The following is a 22,806-nucleotide window of genomic DNA, read 5'->3' on the forward strand; positions in this document are numbered from 1 at the left end:
GCTGAGAGAGCACCGTAGATGACCAGCACCCAAGTGACTGTTTCAACTCTGGAAGCAGTGACCAAAATCAAACAAATTGTGCGTGAAGATAGTCGGCTAGAAAAATTTTACACGAGGAATTACACACGATAAAAGTCTGTGCTAAAAAATCTAACTCCTGACCAAAAGCTTTTTCGTGAACGGATCTGCTCAGATTTCCTTGAAAGGCTAGAAAAAGATTTCAACTATAAGCCTTATGAGCCTAGGAATAATCTACAAAAGAATAAATCAAAAAACTTTAAGAAGTGATTAAACATACTCAATTTGGTTTCCAGAATTCTTATTCAAAGATTCAAATTAAGAAATTTCTTCATCCCATTTCTGGTCTACTTCATTGTATGTATGATGGTTGAAAACAAATCATACATAATGGAGAAGATGGAATCGAGATCCAAGAAGATGAAAATTTTTACGTCTACTAGATATAACAACAGGAGTCAGTCGACAATTATCAGATTTCCAAATAAGAAAAAATTTGAAATAAAAAGCATGATGAAAACAACATTTTATTAACAATACTAGGTATGGAAATTGAATCAGATTCGTAACGGCAACAATGGAATCATACATACGAGGATATGTGACAGATGACAGATGACAGGTGACAGATGACAGGTGACAGATGACAGGTGACAGATGACAGGTGACAGGTGACAGATGGCAGATGACAGATGGCAGATGACAGATGACAGATGACAGATGACAGATGACAGATGACAGGTGACAGATGACAGGTGACAGATGACAGGTGACAGATGACAGGTGACAGATGACAGGTGACAGATGACAGGTGACAGGTGACTTGGGACATACGTTTTGAATTTGATCGCGTCGATTTGTTACTATATTTTAGTTTAAGTTTAAGCATAGTTTAACAAAACTTTAACAAGCTTGTGGAGCGAGTGTTTTGCCAAGAGCTCAGTAGTTAATGTGAGTTCAACGAGTCGATGGAAGAAGAATCACGCAGCGGGATGCCTTCAACAACTAGAACCGATGAAAATCAATTCAGATTGTTTCTTATCGATTAGAAAGATCAAGAAATAGATGGATTTGATTAATGAAATTTAGCGCAATTTCAATAAACGAGTTTCTGGTCAATATAAACAGTTCTGCAACATCAGTGCTCCTTGTACCATCTTTAACGTATTCTGGCTTTCTAAAGAATTTATATATATATATATATATATATATATATATATATATATATATATATATATATATATATATATATATATATATATATATATATATATATATTAGACAACATCAAGTTTTAAAAGGCACTTGATTCAAACTAATTATAAAAATCAATGTAACCAATTAATTTCCACACTTTGTATTACGTGATTATCACTGCTACAGAAAAAGTACGCATGCTCGAAAGGTTAGCGACTGTCAGTCTCTTTTGTTTGCGATATCTACCGTGCCAGTAGACAAATCAGTGTAGCCGCAGCCTCTGTTTTCATAGGAGCTGTTTTTTATTTTGCCATAAAAATAGAACGACGCATTGTTGTGAAATTATACATGAAACTTTACACAAACAAGTGTATGGTAAGGAATATTTGTCCACGTCGTTTTGAGTGATTTAAGCGTTTTCAAGATGGCCGAAAAGATAATGAAGATGATTTATGTTCGGCTCGCCGTTCCACGTTAAAAACGGATGAAAATATTTAATACCAAGAAGCATGCATAAATATTTGTATTGACAGTTTGAAGGCGATTGAATTTTGGATCTTGGTCAGTGCAACTTCTACCTTTTTCCTAAGGTCTAATCTTGATTAAAAGGATTAAAAGATTCTATTGAAGCTGTGGAGCTGAAGGAACTGATATAAAAAGACTCCCTACACTGTTTCGAACAAGATTTGAGTCTGTTGAAGTTGTGAAAGAAGAAACGGTGCGAGTCCTGAAGGAACTGACAGAAAAAGACTGTTTTGAACAATGTAAGATTTGTATGGAAAGATCTAGGGATAGTTTTAAATCATCAGTTCCGTTATTTAATAGCAACACATCGTATATTCATCGGTTATTTGTTACTTGTATTAAACGCGAAGTTTGCTGCTCCTTTTCCAGAAGAATTTTCTTCTAGTGTACATTTTCGTAGTAGCTCAACAGTAACCTTAAGTTATGTATAACTATCTGGAAACTCCCTTTAGTGTATATAACTTGAATTATGTTGATTACACTAGAGATAACAGAACAAATGGAGTTAATTAAAAAAGCGACACTATCTTGTTTGAGTCTCCGTGTAGTTACAAGGAGGATTTTACTGAGACGAAGACGTGGACTTTGAGAGTTGTGTAGTTAAACTTTATCCACCTCCAATCTATAAATAGGTAGTATAGAGGCTAATAACAGCGATTAGTTGATGATAATTGATAGTCCTGCAGAATTTTTTGAGCTTTTATACACGTATAAATAGTTATCTAGTATAAGATACGTTACAAAGAAAATGTATCTGAGCTCTGTTATGTGTTAAGACGTCGAAGACCTCTCATTCTCTCAAGGTCAAGCATCGTTTGATACCGTAAATTTTCTAACGTCACATACTTTCCCAAATACGCGACGACGTTTTCCCAGCAAGGCATCGCTTTCTTGTGGCGCGCTGGTCCATGGGTCCCTCTATCCACCAGTCCGGGCTCAGAAACACAGATAGAGCTGCTGGAAGCTGGAGTATGCGCCTAAAGTAACCGGCTTCCGCAGTGGATTCACGGCAGCTGCCTGGGTAACGTCCTGCCGGTTCGTTCTGCAAGATTTTTGGCATTTTGTGCAGTGTTTGCGGGTCAGATTTTTTTTTATTTTATGAGATTTTTTCCGCGGTGCGGTTATCGAAAGGTGTCGGTGAAAAAAAGTGGTTTCCTCGACGCGATTTGCGGTGCAAAGAGATTTTGGAGTTTTTGCCGCATTGTGGTGTCACGGTACGTTTAGACTTTATTCATTATGTCGTGTTTATATTAATTTCATAATTCATAAAAAATTATTCTTTTCTGTTTATTTTTTCGTGGATTATCAGTATTTGAAATATTTATTTTCAGAGATGGTTAGTTCTAGTTTATTCTATCGATATCAATATGCTTGTAAATATTATTACTAGTAAAACTATTGGAAATATTTATTTATAATTACAGCACAATGTGTTAAAGAGGAAAATAAGGTCTGATTATAATGAAAATATTCGAAAAACAAATTTTTCTATAAGGAATTACTAAATTTCTAAATGAAGATGAAAAAAATTGGAGGAGATTAGAATTTTTCAGCTTCTTTGATGTAATTTGTAAACTTCTTAATCTACAAATCTTCTAAAATTGATCTGATCATATCCTTAATATTCAGTCTTTTCGGAGATATTTTTAAAGATAAATTCTTTTCATATTTTCAAAAAAGTATGATTCAAAAAAATGCCGAATCAATTTTTTAAATAGATTTAAATCGAACTTGGACTATTTTTTACATTTTTGGTCTGATGTTGTATATTTCGGTATTTTTGCGGTGTACCTAATATACCATTGTTTTCATATTGTTATTTCATTCTGACCTTTATTCATGTTTCTACTACCAATGGAAATCATCTTGTTTCTCACTACACAGAATTAGCGTTAATTCTGTTTGTCTGTTTTTTACCCGTTTTTGATTATAGTTCATATTCATCGTTTGATTTTCTGCTCTGTAGTTTGATCTTTTGCACCTTAATTTTCCATTTATGGTATCTTTTTGATCTTTTTCACTTTTGCGTAAAGTTTTTCAAGACCTTACCATGTTCTTGTTTTTGATTAGACTTACAGGTTTTCCTTCTATCGTTTTGGTGATACGTTTGATTTTCGGCTCCGTAGTTTGTTCTTTTTGCTGCTACATTTATCTACGTGTTCCATACATGATGTCTTATTGATTTTTGGCACTATTCCATCATTTGTATCTCATAAAGTTTCCTTAAAAAGTTTTCATACTCAACTATGAACCTTCCTATTTGTCTTTTTTGGACTTTTTGGCTTACAGATCATCCTTCTATCGTTTTGATGATTCTCCCATTGGTATTCTGTTGTGTGGCGATTTATTTCGGTTGAATCTGTTTACTTGAATCATTTATTTCTTTCCTTTTGATCTTTATTTATGTTTTTGACTCCACTTACAGATCATAGATTATTTGGTCTTCTGCTTTGTGGTTTATTCTTTTTGTCTCTAAGTATTTATGTCTGAATCTGTCTACATAATTGATTAATTTTTTTATTTTAAAGTTTTTTCAAGAGCCCCTTCATTTATTTACTTTTTTCCTTGATATTTCATTTGTTTGTGGCATAAAAGGACCTGAGTAAATTCATTCGACTGCATTCAAATTCAGGAATATCTTTCTGCTTAAAAACATATTATTAGATCCGTTTTAGTACTAACAAGAAATATTTTTAGAATACCTAATGTTAAGAAAGTCATAAATAAATAAATAGACACCGAAACAATAAATAGTATACTAAAAATTATGAAGAAAATGAAAATACTTGCTAGGGATAGAAAAGAATAAAAAATTGATGGAAAAACCCAATGCGACATTTGAAAAGACATAAGGAAAAGAAAACTTAATTGAAATACTACATTTTCTTGATACATAAACATTTTTTTGTATTTGCATGAATTATTAAACGCCCAGGGAAATTTATAGCGCCTAGATTGGATACTATCGACTGCCAGATAATGGTACTGTTCAGATAAGGGTATAAAAGTGGATAATTTCCGTTTCATTAGAAAACCTCTTTGATTGGGTTTTACTTTCTCGTAATCTGTTATTCGAATTTCTTTATTCAATTAACCTTTCTACGCGATCTTAAGCGGAAATTTGAATCAGATCTAATTAATGAATTTATTACTTGGCATTTTAGAGAAACCAAAGTATCATATACAGAGAGACAGTAACTTTTATCAAGGGTCGATAAAAAAGCTGTAAAGTTTCCATAATGTGGTGGTGTCCTGTTAAATTGGAAAGTTATTTGGTCCTCTACAAGATTATTTATGGATGTGTCTCTTTACAAAGTAGGCGGCATTATTAGGTTTGAATTTCATATTAGAAAACTAAGATTTGGACAAAAAGGGGATGAGATAGAACCGTCGCATTTCGAAACCAACGCTTGTAAACAGTAGACGTGTCGGTTAACTGAAGGAAAGTGAGGAGTTTTACCACCACCAATTAACACTGGTACATGAAACATTTTACTACAGTGAAAGTGTAAACGACTTCACTTGTGAAACTGCCCCTTAGTACCTACTTGAATAAAAGGTGCTCCCGGACTTGGTACAAAAAATTCAGGAGTGAGTAGATGATGTAAAAATAATGCTGTGACATAAAGAAAATTTTCATAGGACCACCCTTCGTTTCTGAGTTGTAGGCCTTTGAATTGCGAAATTTTTGCATCAAGTCCGGGACACCCTGTATAATAAACACCAAAATTATGTCGAAACCTCAATGATCCATTGAATGAAATACAGGATGTTTCAAAAAAAGGTGATTCTGTTTCTAGGATAGATAGAAAACTGTTTGTTCAGTAAGAAATTTTCGTACGTCATCCGTATTCAAGATAAAAGACGTTGAAGAAAAAAATACAAGGATTCCTTAGAAAAACGATTGATTTATGTATTCGTGAAAACGTATTTATATCATTTATACACAGTATCGAGTTTTATCAAGAGTATCTTTTTGGTGTAAAATTGAATGATGTTTGAAATTTTGCTTTATAAATTTAATATTGGAAAAGTTATGTTCAATACTACTTGGTACGAAATGTGTAACTAGCGCCCTCTATAAGACTCAGACAAATAAATTCATTGGATGTATCAGCTTCCAAAACATATTCATATAAAATTTAAATACAACGTTGCCGGTAGTTGCAGGAAAATCGTAAAAAATGTGTATATTTTTCACAGAGCGAACCCCAAATATTTTTCAGTTTTCCATATACCCTAGAGACGGGATCACAAATTTTTTGGATCAAGACGTTTAAATTTGTATTTACGAATCGATGTTATCGTCTCGAATAAGACAATGAATTAATCGTACATTAGCATTCGAAGCTTTAAATAATTGTTTCAGCTAATTCGAATGAATAAGTATTCTGATTTCAATGAAACATGAACCTTTTTATTACCAACCAAAAAGTTTTTCTGTTCCGAATAGTATTACTTTTAAACTTTTCAAAAGAAAAGTTGGATAGATAAATATCGTCTGTATAAGAGTTTTCTATAAAGAATGAATAGAAAGAGGAACGAATGGTTGGAAAAAGTAATTTTTTATGAAAGTACACGTCCAGGTGGAAAGTCTCTGTCCAACATAATCCATACATTAAATTACAAAATAAAATACAAATTTATTTTTGATGATGTCAAGTGAAGATCGGAACGGTGTCTTACAAACCAAAAATAATATTTGTTTACAGAAAAAGATAACTTGTTTCAATAGCTTTTGTTTAACATGAAGAAATTTTAACCAAGAGCATTTCGATTTTGCTGTATTCAAACGGAAAAAGAACAGTTTGAACCAACGATACCCCGAAAATCTCATAAGAGGAATCAAGAAAACCAAAGAAGAAGAGTTGAGGAAGAAAAACTACAACAAAAAACAGATGATAAAAATAAATATTGGGAAGAGACAGAAAAAATCCATCTTATTAAAGGAAAACCAAAAGAAACTAGTCCAGAGAAGGGGACTCATTACATTAATTTTATAAAACCTAAAAATGAGCATCCTGAATCTATTAAGGGAGTTGAAATTAGGGTATTTCCGGTGGAGATGGCTCTAGTAACTTTAAGACTCTAATGGCAAGGAATTTTATTGGATTAAACATCGAATTTATGTTGAACATCAAACTTTATTTATAACTATCATCAAAAATCAGCGATAAATCACTGTGGTGAATCGAAAATAAAAAAATGGACTGTCCAATATAACTTATAATAAAAATTAAACTTGAAATATATATAATCGAAAAGTCATTATAACTATTTTTAAACTAACGAATAATGAAGATGTTGAAAAAGGAAGATAACAGTATAAAAATGTTGATTTTATTATATTTATTGTGAAGAAATCTACATAAGCATCTGATGATCATTGAGTATTAACAAATTTCAAAAATTTTCGTCATTATAACCTAATTTTGATATTGATTACAAAAGTTTCGAGAGTCTTTTTATGGTAACTTTACCCAAACAAAGTTTTCTCAGATAAATAAAAATAAATTTAAATTTTTTTGCTAGCCGTCGCTTAAAAGTTTTAAACCGTCTCGACTTCAGAGATTTCATGAAGACATAACCCATAAAAAATGGTTTTACACAACTTTCGGTGGAAAAACGACAGCAAGAAGAGATTCATAGACCTCTTAATATTCCTTCCGTTCTTGCAATCTTCGCCACTATCAAGAGAAAGATTTTATACTAAAAATTCATATTGCTTGTGTGTCTGTGCCAATGCCGCAACATTTACAGCATAACTACAGATTCGTATTCAGGTTCGACTCAACCTAATCTCCTCAACTTTAGATGGATTTTTTTTGCTTAAATCTTCATTGTAAGCTGAATAAAAGGTTTGAAAAGACAAAGATACGAATATAAGAAAATATCAACAATTATTAAACTTATTTCTAACTTGACCGATATCGTTGGTATGTTTAAGAAAGTAAATTTGGAGCTACAGGGTGACAATCTCAGCTTATTTGATTTTGTAACGTTACACTATACACTTAACTTATAATAATTTACTTATAAATATCACTTAGATAATTTCTGCGATTACTTCTACTAATTCGTTCTATTCACAACGACTGTTTATCTAAAACTAACTAACCGTGCTCATAAACCTCCTTATATTTCATAAATAGAATTCTACAAACTTCTAGAACAAAAAAATACAACAAATAAATAAACAGACTGGAAATTATTTAAGAGAAATACTATAAATAAATCGCCTGCTATGATAAAAAGTTCTAAAAGGAAACATCAAAGACGCGTTCGACATTTATAAAAATCGTGACTATATTAAATCAATAATATTGCTCTTTGTGAATAAACTTATCATTATAAATAAATTTTGACCTAAAGAGAATATTCATAGTTAGTCACAATTATGAGAAATGCTTCTAGATGCAAATTTAGTGGAAATAACATGGAGGATTTCCGTTGCCGGTGCCCTCGATGGTACGTGGCAGAACTAACCTATTTTCACACATCTTAGAACAGAGACACGTTTATTTACATAATATTTACTTAGAAATAAAATTTTGATAAACAAAAATGAATATTCTCTCTGTAAACATAAAAAAATCTTCATAGAAATATATCAATAACAAATAAAATTCATAAATAAATCAGCCTTCTCTAATAAACAGAAGAAAAATTTCATCCCACATGGTTGCTTCCATCATTAGGAGTAAAATTGCTTCTGAAGTACAGTTCACCCCGCAGAAAGCCTGAAAAATTAAAAAATACAGCAGCCAAGTATTTTCTTCTATTTAGAGCGGTGGAATTTTGAAAATTGTCCACGGTTTTGCTCCTACTTTGAAGTGGTCTTAACCTTTTTTGTTTTTTTTGTGGATTCCAAGGCCTCAATCTGCCTATTCCTTGGAATTTCACCGAGGAAATGAAAAGTTGAAACAAAAAAAAAAATTAAATGATTTAAATAGAAAAAAATTTTAAAATAAAGTGCCTACTATCGAGAACTCTGCTGGTTTAGAGCTCTTGATCTTGATATATATGTCAAGGTACGTTAAAAGAGTTGAGTCGCTCTGTCCACCAACATACACGTTTGTCAAAAATGAGTAAATTCTTCATCCTCCATTCACACAAGTACCATTAGAGGCGGAAGATGTTAGTCCATTATCAAACAAATGCGGTCGTTTTTGCTTAATTTCTTCTCTCAAACGTTGCCTCAATTGGAGGCCGTTCTCCCTTTTCATCCTACTGTTTTGATTGTTTTTTTGATTTGAGTGAGAAGAATGATGAATTCACGTTTCATCCATGGTTAAATATTGCCAAACACTCGATGGAAACATCTTCACTACGCTGTTTTTGTTCCAGTCCGAGCCAATGCGGCACCCATCTGGATCACAGCTTTTTCGTGTCCAAATTTTCAGTTATTATGCGATATACCACACTTTTTGAAATGACTACTATGTCTGTTAGCTCGCGCACTTTCAGTCGACGATTACTGAGTACAACTTTGTGGATTTTCTTCAACATTTCTGTGGTGGTCACCTCATTTGGTCGACTACAGCGATGCTGGTCTTCGTACGACTTCATTTAAACTCTGCTACCCGATATTTTACCCAGAGTAGGATCTAGTTCAGTTATTATATTTGTTGGGCTGAGGTCTTTCAAATAAAAGTATTGTATCACATCACGATAACCAATTTTTTTGCATGTTTACAAATTCACTGAAAACGTTTTAAGTTTGGAGTTTTAAAAGTTGAAATATATGTCGTATAGATTGTGTAATTTCTAATGGAGTGGTATTTTTCAAGCAACTACCGCCATCTCTAGTTCAGGTACTTCTGGGACCATCCTCGTATTCATTTTTAGTCTTCATCAAATATTTATTGGAAAAAATTTGTTTTTGCATTGTGACTCATCCTGTACTTGATTTACAGATTATTGTTGAGGAACAGTAGCTACAATAGATCATTGATTATTATTCTACTATACAGAGTGCTGAATTTGTTATAGAAGTTGACCCTTTATATTTTTTTATCGATTCCATCTAGTCATATTTATCGAAAAAAAAAATCTTTCTTTTATAAATACTGATTAAATGGAGTGATTGTTTCTTTTAGGAATTAGTTGTTTCTTGTTCAGTAAAGGAAACCATTTCCTAATTACTTTTAACTGAGACAAATACTTTCCCGATACTTTCAGCCCTGTTCTAGCTTCCTCCCTTAATAAGTTAGAAAGCTCGGCAATATCCATTCTAAATTTCTCATCTAAGAAGTAATCAAATATTTAAATCACCTCATTAATATTTTGTCATATTTTGGTGTATAATTGGTTTTTGTTTGTTATAGTAATATACAGTACCGGTCAAAAGCTTTTGCCAACCCTATAGTTGCTTATATATACGATCGATAATGATTATGGGGTGGACAAAAACTTTTGACCAGCAGTGTAGATATTCCATTATAAGAATTGTGACATCCCTTATTTTCTGTGATCTGTCAATTGAACGTCGAAACCACTAGAAAACTATTAATTATAAAGCTTTGCAAGTGAAAATGAAAAAAAATATGATATTTAGAATATATTGTTCAATAGTTCACGAAGACCAAATACTAAGTAACTGACTAATAAGAACTTATCAGATTCAGGTTTGTTTTAAAGGTACTACAACATTTAAACATGCCCTTTCGATCGGCATTAAGCATTCGCGGTATCCACCTTGCATTTACCTTTGCGATATGTAACTTTTTATGCAAAATATTTCATACCCTTCATAATATATGTCACGTACTTTTGTTCGAAGATTGCGGAATAAGATGAAGAATGAATTTCTTGATTAGTTCTAGAGTAGATCCGAGGTCATACCGCCCCTTTTAAATACTCTGCAATCACTAATCATTCCATTTGACTAAGCACTTCCAGCATAATATTTGGGCAACTTTTTCTCGATTTCTTCAATTGTAAAAAACAAATAATTAAAATATGAGTATTGTGTTTATACATAAACATAATAGATAGGTGCAAAAGTTCGAAGGTTGACACATATAAGTGACATGAGGACCAAGGATGATGCACGCAGTGACCGCCTCCGACGAAAAGATAATAAAAACTGACTGAAATAACTGAAAATCTAAAGATATTAAAAAGAGCTTTCTGCAAAGTAAGTAAGACCCAAAAATCAATTAACAAGTTTGAGCAATGTTGGGAGCTGCTCAATCATAACAAACCCGAATTTTTACGTCAATATATGATAATGGATTGGAACAGGGCACTATCATTCCACACCAGAATCCAAGCAACTTGAAAGCGCGAAAAGACGCAAAAGTCGACAGTCCATAGGGGAGCAATTTTTTGGAATGTGTATGGTTTGAAAAGGATAAAACCATGAACAATGACTGTAACGTAGCGGTATTTGAAGGACGAATATTTCCCGGATCTAGTTCACATCGTCTTTATCCTGTTCTCAGTCCTCAAGAAGATGATCGCAGGACAGGAATTTTGCGCGAAGAGGTTATTGCTAGAGCTGGAGCTTATTTTGGAGCTGAAGGCAAATTGTACTATAAAAATCATATCGAAAAATCACTATAATCGTTATATCGCTCGCAAATGCAACTATAATGAATAATAAAATTAAAAAAAATATTTTTCTACAGTAGTCTATTAACTTTTTAGTCTTTAGACTTTTAAAAATTTGAACAAGACTTTGTTTTTCTTGAAAGCCAACGACAGACGACTACCTCGCGGTTTGAGGACTGTACCCTTGGTGATCAATGTCCTTCGTATGCGATACTGAAAAATTGGACTGCAAGCTTCAAAAGAGGTAAATTTTCTATTGAAGATGATGACTGATCGGGAAGGCCAGTTTCTGTATCAGACCGTCAAATTGGACTGAAACGGATATCTGAAGCACTGAATATTTCATATGAAGATGTTCATCATATAGTTCACGTCAATTTGGACATGAAAAAAATTGCTGCTAAATGGATCCCCAAATGTTTGAAAGTTGACCAAAAGCGTGCAAGGGTAGAAGCATCCCGTTCGATCTGTGCTCGATTTGAAAACGATGTAGACTTCTTAAACCGAATTGTTACTATGGATGAGACTTGGGTACATTTCTAAGATCCAGAAACAAAGCAACAATCGATGGAATGGTGACACTCTGGTTCTCCAAGACCTAAGAAGTTTCGTGTCCAAAGATCTAGTGGAAAAATTCTTGCTTCAGTTTTTTGGAATTGCCATGGAGTAATCATGATTGATTTTTTGGATAAGGGTAGAACAATAACTGGAGATTACTATTGGACATTACTACAAAAAACTAAAGAGAAAAGACGCAGAAAGCTATCCAAAGGTGTTTTGTTTTTGCAGGACAACGCCCCTGCACACAAATTTCATGTTGCCCTGCAAAAAGTTCGTGATTTAGGGTTTGAATTACTAGAACACCCCCCTTATTCACTAGATTTGGCTCCGTTCGACTATCATCTCTTTCCTCAACTGAAAAAAAATTTAGAAGATCATTAAATTTTCTTCCAACGAGGAAGTAATAAAAGCTGTGGAGGTCTGATTTGCAGAGCAAGAAGAAACATTGTTTTGAAAGGTGTAGATACGTTGTAGGTTCGCTGTAATAAATGTATCCAATTAAGAGGAGAATATGTTGAGTAATAAAATATTTTGACATTTTTTTTTGGTTCTAAAGTGGGGATAAATAAATGAAAGGAATAAAAAGAGTTCTTGAGCAAAGTTTGTAGAGCTATGTTGAAAAATGAAATGAATTTTCATTCACAAGGTCAGTATTAGGTAACAATATACATTAAAAAACTGTTTTTCTATCGAAGCTGCTTCGAGTCTTTCAAAACAAAAGAACATATTGAAATCAATAGATCCGTACCTGGAAAAGAAAGAGATATGCTTTATTGTCAAAAAATTGTTACAATTTGTAGACGAAAACTTGTAAAAACTAAAAAACAATCATAAAAATAACTAAATGAAGCCGCAATGAGTAACAAAATTATAAGTAATAATTAGTATATAAATCCATAGCAAAATAAAACCAATAAGCAGCATGCCCGGAATTAAATATTATTATTAGAGTAGAAGACACTTTCCAGTAAACGTGCTCTCAGATTATTGCGAAATGCGGGAGAAAATGATATCAATTTGATTTCAATTGGCAAGTGATTGTGCATTTTTTTGCATTGTAAAATATTGAGCCCTTAACTAATTCTGAACGTGGAGTAGGTAGGTGAAGGTCGAACTCCACGTTAGGTTAATTACTAAGTGGGTACCCGTGCAACGACCTTTCTTAAATTGAAGAATCGTGTTTACGAATTAGGCAAACGGAATCAAAGATTAATAAGGAAGAGTCAGAATTTTAATCTTTTAAAGTCCCTGCAGTGGGCCCTGCTGTTACGTCCAAGTAAATATGTAACAACTCGCTTTTGTAGTTTGAAGATTCGCTCAAATTGAGTCGCACCACACGTATCCCAGAAGGGAAGGGCATATCGGAGATGCGACTCAATAAGGGCATAATAAACCGTTGAGGATTCAGTTTTTTGGAAACTCAGAGCAAAAAAGGAAGAACTTGATTTTTTAGATAATGCAGCAATATGTAACTCCCATTTCAAAGAATTGTCAACAAGAAGCCCTAAGAATTTTACAAATTCAACGACGTTAATGGTGGTGTTATCTGATCGATTATATGGTTTGCTTCAAGAGAAACTAGTATCGTCAGCAAATAGACATATTCAACCACTGATGTCTAGATAGGCGATGTCGTTTATAAACAGAAGAAACAAAATATGGCCTAGTACTGAGCCTTGGGGCACTCCACATTCCATTGGATTGCAAGAAGACATCGTTGTATCAACCCTTACAAGTTGACTTCTATTGATAATGTATGACTTAAGCCATGCGAGAGGTGTTCCCCGTAGTACTACAATTTTTTAATTAAAATATTATGATTTACATAATCGAAAGCCTCGGAAAAATCAGATGGCTGTTTAGGCTAGAGTAGACATTATTTAGGATGGAGAATATAGCATCATTTGTGTATTTTTTACTTAAAAACCCCAATTGATGGGTAGTAAGTAATTTAAACGGAAAAAAGCCTCTTTAGACCAATCTTCCTATGATAACGTGAGATGGAGTGCACTATTAGGTAACAATATACTCTAGAAAATTGTTTTTCTATCGAAATTGTTTCGAGTCGTCTTTCAAAACCAAAAAACGTATTCAAATCAATAGATCCGTACCTGCAAAAATACCGCATCTCTCCACTTCTTGTCTTACAGAACAAGACTATCGCAGGACCATAAACCTGAACGAGGAAACGAAAAATAATAGCGTACAGCCTATTACGGAACGGAGCTAAATGGCGATATAGCCGTGGAAATTAAGAGGTTGAAGCGAGACGGTCTTGTAAGTATTCGTAGTTTGAGAGCAATAATTCCGAGAGCGTTACTTCGATTGCGTTTTGTTCTTTTCTCTTTTTCTTATCTAACGTGATTTTCGAATAGGGAGATTAGCATCTGGAGACGTCGCAAATATTATGTAACAAAAAGAACTGGCGGTGGAAATGAAACACATTGGGGCATGGTGAAAATATAAAACAACGGGGTGGTGTTGATTATTATACAAAAAAATATTGTCTGAAGCATACAGAAGAGACTTGAACTCGAGGGAGTCAAAATGGATCGTGTCGAACAACGCACAGATATTGATAAGTTGGGTTTAAAAGATTTGTTCCAATGTAACACAAAAATTAGTAGCTTAATAAACGTGTTCTGCGCGCTCTTTTTATTATATACGATAAAACTCGTTATAATTGACGAAAATCCCTGTATTCAGTTCGGCGTGTAATACGTTGGTTAAGTGCCCGGGTGGAAATTGCAGTGTCCTCAATATACGAGAGTTCCTACTTAAGTTTTGAGATCGACATGGTTTTATCGTTTTTCAAAATAATCTCTATTAAGATCAATATGATTGAGGTATCTCCAAAACAACAAAAATAAACAGAAATCATTGGGTAGCAAGGCGGATGATCCGTCGATTCGATGTTATGACTATTCAAAAACGTTTTTGCGTATTATTCACCATTAAAAATGTCAAATGTCAATGTCAGATTTGACATAAACAAATCAGTGTTGCCATATCTTCCAACTTAAGTAGCAACCATCGAAGTCATATCAAATGTTAGTTGTAACAAGAATATGCGTTAGTTTGTTTACATTATGGGGACGAAAACATTGAAATTCGTATTTATAATTGCATGGGATGTGCCTCATTAGATGCAACTCTAAATGAATATCGAAGCATATTTTGATTTAGTAAACAATTTCTTAACAAGGTCAAGTTACTTGTATAGCAATTTCCGATAAAAACAATGGAAATACATATAAAAATATTTTATACAATGAAAATCTGAATTAAATTTCAAAATTTAACGTTAAAAAATGCGATAAAAAAATCGAGATCCAGAACTTACGTCTTCTTCGTCTTGTATTTAAAACTAAATGCCCATAATGGGGTTGTGGGACATGGTGGTGCTTATTTAGTTGTTTTTTTTATGATGTAACATTTGTGAAGTTTTTTGTTAGCTTGATATACATAGTACTTGATGAATCATCAGCTGGAATGAACAAATATAAAGAAATAGATTGATTGAGACAGAGAAAAAAGAAGTGACAGATTAGAATAAAGCGACAAAGAGAAGAATAGAATGGAATGGAAGGAGGCATAAAAAATAGGGAATATTCAAGTAAGAAGATAATAATAAAGTTATTGACAATAAAGACGATATGAACTGAATAAACTAGAAGAATTATAGTATATGCAAGACAGTGATATCAAGCAGAAAAAGGTAAAGTAGGGAAGAATGAATTGGAGTGCTAAATGAAAGAATGGAAAGATATCGACAATAAAGTATTGATGAACTGAAAAAAATAAAAAAAGTTGAAGCAAAAAGTGGAATAAGGTGAAAAGAAGTGAAACACAGAAGAATTTGATTATGACATTTCTGAGTAAACTAATAATAAAAGAAGAAATTAAGTAAAATAATGAGGATTCAAACAGAGAAAAGTATAAAAGGGAAGAATATAGTAAAATGAACGTAGAAAGATAATGAAAAAATAATGAAAGAAATTCAGAAAAGAAGAAAAAACTAAGCGTATGAAATTTATTCATAATGAAAAAGAAATTACCTGAAAAAAAATGAAAAAGGTGGAAAATTGTAGTAAAATAGTAGTGAAATGTATTCTGGAATAAATTACTCCACATGAATTTGGGCCCAAAAAAATTTGGTTGAAATAATAGACACAGAATATTTGATGATGACATTTCTGAGTAAACAAATAAGAAAGAGAGAAACGAAGTGCAATAATTTTGAATTAGATGAAGAAAAGTAAAGAGATCGTAAAAAAAGAGCTGGTTATAAAAAAAATAACAAAAAACTTATTGATAATGAAATGGAAATGAACTGAAAAAAGTAAAAAAAATTGGAAATTTCTTTAATTTCTTATTTCGTAGACCTGTTCATATGTTTATGTTTCTAAATGTTGTTGATTTCAGGTCTCTTCTGTTTTAAAATTAGTTTTTTTCTAATAATTCTTTCGACTTTTTTAAGTCTTTACCAAAATATGATATTGACACTGACAATTTGCTTATCTATAATGATCTATAGATCACCTTCATCATGAATATCAAAATAGAACTTTCTTCTAATAAGAAAAATTAATTTTTCCTTAGTCCTTATATCTCAAACATCACTTTATTTGTAGTTTTATTAGAATTTACAGAATAGAGTTATAAATTTTACTTAAATTATTTAATAAAGACTTAAAGAAAAATCGAAACGTCAATTTTTATCCATCTTTCAAAAATTACGAAAAAAACTAATTTTGAAACAGAAGAGACCAAAAATCAAGAACATTTAGAAACATAAAAATGGAAATTATAGTAAAAAATTGAATAAAAAGTGAAATAGAATAGAAGTGAAACAATAAAAAGTAGATTATGAAAAAGAGTAAAGCAAGCAGAATATGGAATATGCAAGACAGAAAAGCAGACTGATGAAGACTATAAAAGTAATTAAAAACGTGGCTAAATAAAGCTAAATAAAGAGCTTAATATTTTTAATTTTAGAATAAATACCATTACATGAATTTGACTTGATGAAAATTGTCAATTTAATTAGTGAAGATAATTTTTGATTGTGAAATAGAGCAGAACCAGAGTAGAAATATCAGTTGATTTGAGTTATTGAGAGCTTAAAAAGAGTCGTTCACTTGCAACGAGAAAGTTGCATTTAAAGATAGTTTTGCCAACTTTTGAATTAGAGTAGAAACTTACACCTAGTTGAAGTAATAACCTCTATAGATCTATAAACTAATAACGAATGTAAACAATAGACTGAAGTCTGAGTACAGTAATTTATTTGTACGTATGTTTCAGAATATATTAGTCTTCGTTTCGGGATCATTTCCTTGCACATTGTTAGTGAATATGACTTCAAAACGGAAACTGGATCGAAGCTGTGATAAGTAGTTTGAAGAGAAAAGACTTTGCACTCCAGTTTGGAATGCATGGAAGTACATTATCCATCATATTAAAAAACGAAGCTTAACTATTTAAGGAGCAATATTCGAAAGAAAGACGAAAAATTGCTAAATTCCCAAATTTAGAACAATCAGAGATAAATCAAATGACTTTCATATAAAAAAATAGGTATTCTCTTTTTTTTCTATAATAACGCCTCTAATATGAATTATTTGAAAAATACTCTGCATTATAAACGTGATAAATAAAATTTGAAGAGTTGATATTGCTTTGAACCATTGCTAGATCATAACGAGCAGTTTTCTAATTCATTCGGTATGTGTTTTATTAGAAATTCCACATTTTTTTTGTTCTCTCCTTTATGGAACATTCTGTATATACAACTAAGTATAACTCAAGCTCATTTATCTCTTAGTAGGATGAACTATGTCGGTTTTCCTATTTAATTGGATAGAGAGCAAAAATTTAAATGATTTTCTTTTAAAACATTAAAGATATTTCAAACATATTTATTGTTAAACCTGTGAGGTCGCGGATTTTAAACTTTAGCTTTTAATTTCAGTGCCTACACGTGTATAATATTGTGAGAAAAGCCAAAGGATCTTATCCGTTAAATGAGAAAAATCCCTCAGTGTAAAATTAGATGCATATAAAACTGCACGGCGTTAGATAGCTTTGGTCAGGAATAGTTACAAAGGCTCTTAAAGCTCTAAAAAACACGAAATTTTCATTTTTTTATCAAAAGATAACTTAAATAGAACAATACCATATGAATACCAGAATACAACCTTGTTAAATATCTCAAATCAAATATTAATTAACGAAAAAGAAGCAAGTTGCGTGAATATACAGAAGTAGGTCTTGATTTTGTTGAAATAACTAAAGTCTTTTCCTTTAATGATAAATTTAGTCCTGAATTTATCGAAAACGATTTTTCCTATGTTTCAAATTACTGCGCTAACCTAAGTTGTTTGTAACACTTAATTCCCATTCGCGTAAGTATCTCGTTAAATCAAAAGCACATGGATATATCAAGATCTTAATTAAAACCACCAGTTTTTGAGAAGAAAGGAGGAAAAGTGATTAATTAGGCGAAGCTCTTTAAAATCTTTTATATCCAAAAAGGATTACATGAAATATTAAACAACTTCGTGTCCAGGACGGGTTTAAGCGACAGTGGTTGTAGTGACTTAAATAAGAGGTTATCACATGTTTGGAACGTTATTTACAAAAACAAAAATAATCACGTTACGATCTAATTTATTTGGTAATCAAAAAGAATCTAAATTCAGATTTTTATAGACGAATAGCTTTATCGGTCACAATAGAACGTTATTTAATGTTCAGATACCTTGCTTACCATTCTATCATATAAGTTAGTTGAAATAATAGTTATACTGATTACATAGGACAGACATCTCGACATTTAAAAACGAGATCAAGAAATCATTGAAAAGATAAACAAAATAAAAAGGCAATAGAATTCCAAATAACGTTGAGATAGAAGCTATTTCAAATATTATGCTTCATAAAAAACAGTATCGGGGTAATAGAATCGAGATAATCACGAAAAACTATTTGCACTATTCACGTTTCAATTGGATACCGATGGAACTGAAAACTCGTCAATTCAACCATTACTCTCGGGCTTTATAAAGAACAAATCATGAGTTGAAATGTAGACTATTGACATGTGCTAATCGGAGAAGCTCAAATATATCTGTCTTTATGATTACTATGATGCCCTCTTTTCACATTTGTATCTTGGACAATGAGCATCTTAATTGATGCTCTGTTCATTGTACAGTCTCTGAACAAGGTTTTGGTGTTTCTCGTGGATTTCCAGTCACCTTTTTAGAAAGCTGTTTTCCACCTCTTCTATCTACGAGTATTAAACTTTTGATGAAACCAGATTAGTGACCGTACTTTTCGCTTATCCACCTTTAATTTCCCTGGATACTGCGATGCCATACAAGCTTGACATACCTACGGTTGAATACAGTTTTGTTCTACTTTAAAGGTGATAATCATCTCTCCGAGTCACTAAGGAGCTTGCCGGCTGTCGCAGTACATATACACGTGCACTACATAAACTTAAATCGTATATATCATTGTTTGGAAGATTTTGGTTTGAGTCTCTTCCGTTCTCAGTCCACCACTACAAAAAGATGTTCTGTCTTAAGTCTTGGACTTATTGGTGTACGGGCTATGGAACTTATGAGAATGATCTTACTATACGTACCCTACATAAACTTAAATCGTATATGTCCATTTTGGTTTGAGTCTCCTCCTGGTTCAGTTCCCAGAGGCCACAAAAGGGGTTCACCTTACAAAAGGTGGGGTAGAAGATTTTATTTTGTTTTATTGGGTATAAAGAGTAAAATATAAAAAATCTGACTAAATCTGGGCAGTTCCCATACAAAGTTGTAGAGCATTAAATTCCTTACAAATTTCATACTTCTTCTATGATCAATAAGGAGCAGCAATTCAAATATGGACCATTTTTCTCAAAATGGTAAAAAAGCCAAGTAACGCCTTCTTTTGTGCGTGTTATTGCGACCCATGCGCTCTTTGATTCTATTTTTGCCTTAGATTTTTGTCGAATAAGGTTCTCCAGCCCCCCCAAATTGATAACCGCGGTTCGACTAGTTTTTGGGAACTTCTGATAATGATCTTACTAGAATTGCCTATCAGGGACGATGAATTTAAATTTGGTTCTAAAGTTGTAGAAGTTGGAACGACGGTCACATTCACTTCGAGGTCTATGTCATCTAGTATAATCGCATATCCATACTCCACTGATCTTTTTGTCATTGTGGTTTAATGGTCGATTTTACCACTAAATTTTCTGCATAAAAACTTGAGACTCACGTTGAGGGTGGCTACCACTATCTAGCGTGGAGGTAGATTTGATAATTTCCCCTGTAATGACAAGCAAAGATAGTGGTTAGATCTCATCAAAGGCGATGACATGTATTTTCATTTTCAAGGCAGTTCACCACATGGCTAATGCGCTATAAAAACTTTACTTAGTACTGTCTTGACGAGGTTAATTCTCAAGGAAAGAATGCAGACACGAAACAACTCTGTAACAAAAATTATCTCTCATTCCGAAGCTGATCTCTTTTTTATACTAATATAACTGGACTATATAGTTACATTCCTCGAAGAAAGATTTATCTATAGCCTGGAAGGAGGCTTCGTTATACGGATGAAATCTCTCTCCAGCGAGCAATGTTTTTCGTTAAGTCGCAGGGAATAAATCCAGAAGTAATTCGAAATGTAACGAAACTTACTCACCGACGAATTATTATGTCTATATCCTTGAGAAAAACAACAATCAAATTCGTCAAAAAATAATAATGAAGTTTCCTCGCTCTCCCCCAATTGTGCGTGTTTTTTTTTCTACGATTCAATTTTAACTCCGAGCATCTTTATAAAAAACTTTTCACTTTCTTCGCATAATTTCTGCTTTAATCAAGGAGTTACGTTTGTTATAAAGTTGGAAAATGGAATTTGGCAAGAATTTTCCGAGGCTTGTTCGTTTCGTTAAATATACTAACTGAATTAAGCATAAAAATTTTATTGAAATGGAAATTTCACCTGTAGGCAACGCTGTGATACGGGTGCGCCATAAATATTTGCATTTTTGAAATCGCCGCGCCGTGGAAAAAAAGACAATAATATCATCCAAGTGACCACTACATCTCCACTGGCATTCCTAAAACCTGGCCCTTAGATTTAGTCCAGGCGCTGGACGGTGTTGAGTATGCAAAATATGAGGACCGGCAATAACAGAAAATCCTGCTGGTTCCTTTCTCTTTTCCCCGAAACTTCTTCCTGCTCGGGACGTTGGTGAGTCGTAGCACCAGGGTTCCCAGCTTAGCGGCTTCGCAGCCAAATATAAGGGGAAAAAGTTTTCGATAGTTTATGAATAAAGAATTTACAAAAATGATGCTGCCGAATGAAATTATTTATTGATTATTTGTTATTTGTTTAATGATATTTTATCATTTTTCATGTTATTCGCTTAAAAATATTTAATTATTTAATTTATAAATAACAAAATTTTTTAGGGGTTATTCCTCAGTAATTAATAGTTCGTAGTACCTAAAAACGAAACCGCAACATTAAATTTGAATGAATGAGAGCTAAAAGTCAGATGTAGCTAAATCTGGTGAGGATGGACAGGAAGTCTTTTGGTGGACAGCTATCAAATAGTCAATCGTTTGTTTGAACTTGAAAAATTATTTACTTCATCTGTTTTAGAGGTTGATAGACCTCTTGATCGTTTCTCGTACTTTCTCTAAGATATCCGTTCATTTTTAAATAGCACATAAAAATACTTAGTTATTTTCATATATGGATTTCAATATCAAGTAAAAGTCTTTGTCAAATAAAAACTTTTATTTTATGAAAGCAGTATCTGAAAGAATGGAAGACACAATAGTGGAATTACTAGATGAGACGTAGATGTCACGAGTAAAATTGTTGAATAATACTCAGTGTGTATGGATAATCTATTAATCAGACTTCTTTTAGAAAGTTCAAGATGTGGGATGAATCCAGCTACCGATGATATTCATATTTTATTTCATACACTCTCAGGTGTTGGGAGTTCCGTAGTTTCTCACACTTCGAAATAATGTGTCAAGTACGTAATTTGTTTTCAATTAGGTTGATCTTTTTCATAAGTTGTCATAAGTATATCCATCCATCCAGGATTTATGGAATGATTGGTGTCGAAAAGCAGCACAACCTCAGAATTTTGGTTATGTCCTTTCTGGTCATGCATATCTTTCTCCTTTGGAAAACCTCAGGATATAGGCTCTAGCTACCAAAGATCCTCATTTTCCATTTCATAAGAAGCTCCGTAGTCTTTCGCACTTCGAAAGAATGTGACTAGTACGTTGATTGTTCTTAATTAGATTCGATAGATCTTAAAGTGCCGTCTTCTATTTTGCGCCGCATGAATTATATTCGAAGATTCTGGTATTTGGAACCATTCGCGTAGGTTTTTCAGCAATGATTTTGTCTTTCTACCTAATCCTCTCCTACCTGCTATCTTGCCTTCCACGATAAGCTACAGCAAACCGTATTTTTCATTCCGAAATATATGGCCTAGATAGGACGCTTCTCTTTTCTTAATAGTTACGAGCAATTCTAAATATTTAGCCATTCTTCTCAGTACCTTCTTACTGGTTACTCTACCAGTCCAAGGTATTCTAATTTTTGCATTGTTGCTATTTTTAGTATCCACCCTTCCACAACGTAAAGCAGCGTGGAGAGTACGTAACATTTTGTGGCTCGCCATCGGGTACCAATTTTTCTGTTACTAATCATTATAAATTTTGGTTTTCTTTCTGTTGATCTTAAGAACAGCTTTGTCGCGTATTGTAGTTACTCTATTAAGAATCATCTGTAAATCTTCGACGTATACCGGAGTTTGTTGATTGGTACACCGTTAATTTTGATGCCTTTATCACATTCTTCCAGGGCCTCTATGAATATTTGCTCTGAGTACAAGTTGAACAGCAA

At 32.8% G+C, this 22,806-nt stretch overlaps 1 protein-coding gene across 1 annotated transcript in view; it reads left to right on the top strand.

Moving 5' to 3' along the window:
• The first annotated feature begins 2,737 nt into the window (after positions 1-2,737).
• LOC130443996 (cyclic nucleotide-gated channel rod photoreceptor subunit alpha) overlaps positions 2,738-22,806 on the top strand; it is a 365,533-nt gene continuing 345,464 nt past the window's right edge. Inside the window, exon 1 of the mRNA XM_056778947.1 lies at positions 2,738-2,954. The gene's annotated coding sequence lies outside the window, so the exon portion shown is untranslated. The remainder of the gene's footprint in view (positions 2,955-22,806) is intronic.

This window comes from Diorhabda sublineata, chromosome 1 (genome assembly GCF_026230105.1).
Source record: "Diorhabda sublineata isolate icDioSubl1.1 chromosome 1, icDioSubl1.1, whole genome shotgun sequence".
In the NCBI taxonomy this organism is placed as follows: Eukaryota; Metazoa; Arthropoda; class Insecta; order Coleoptera; family Chrysomelidae; genus Diorhabda; species Diorhabda sublineata.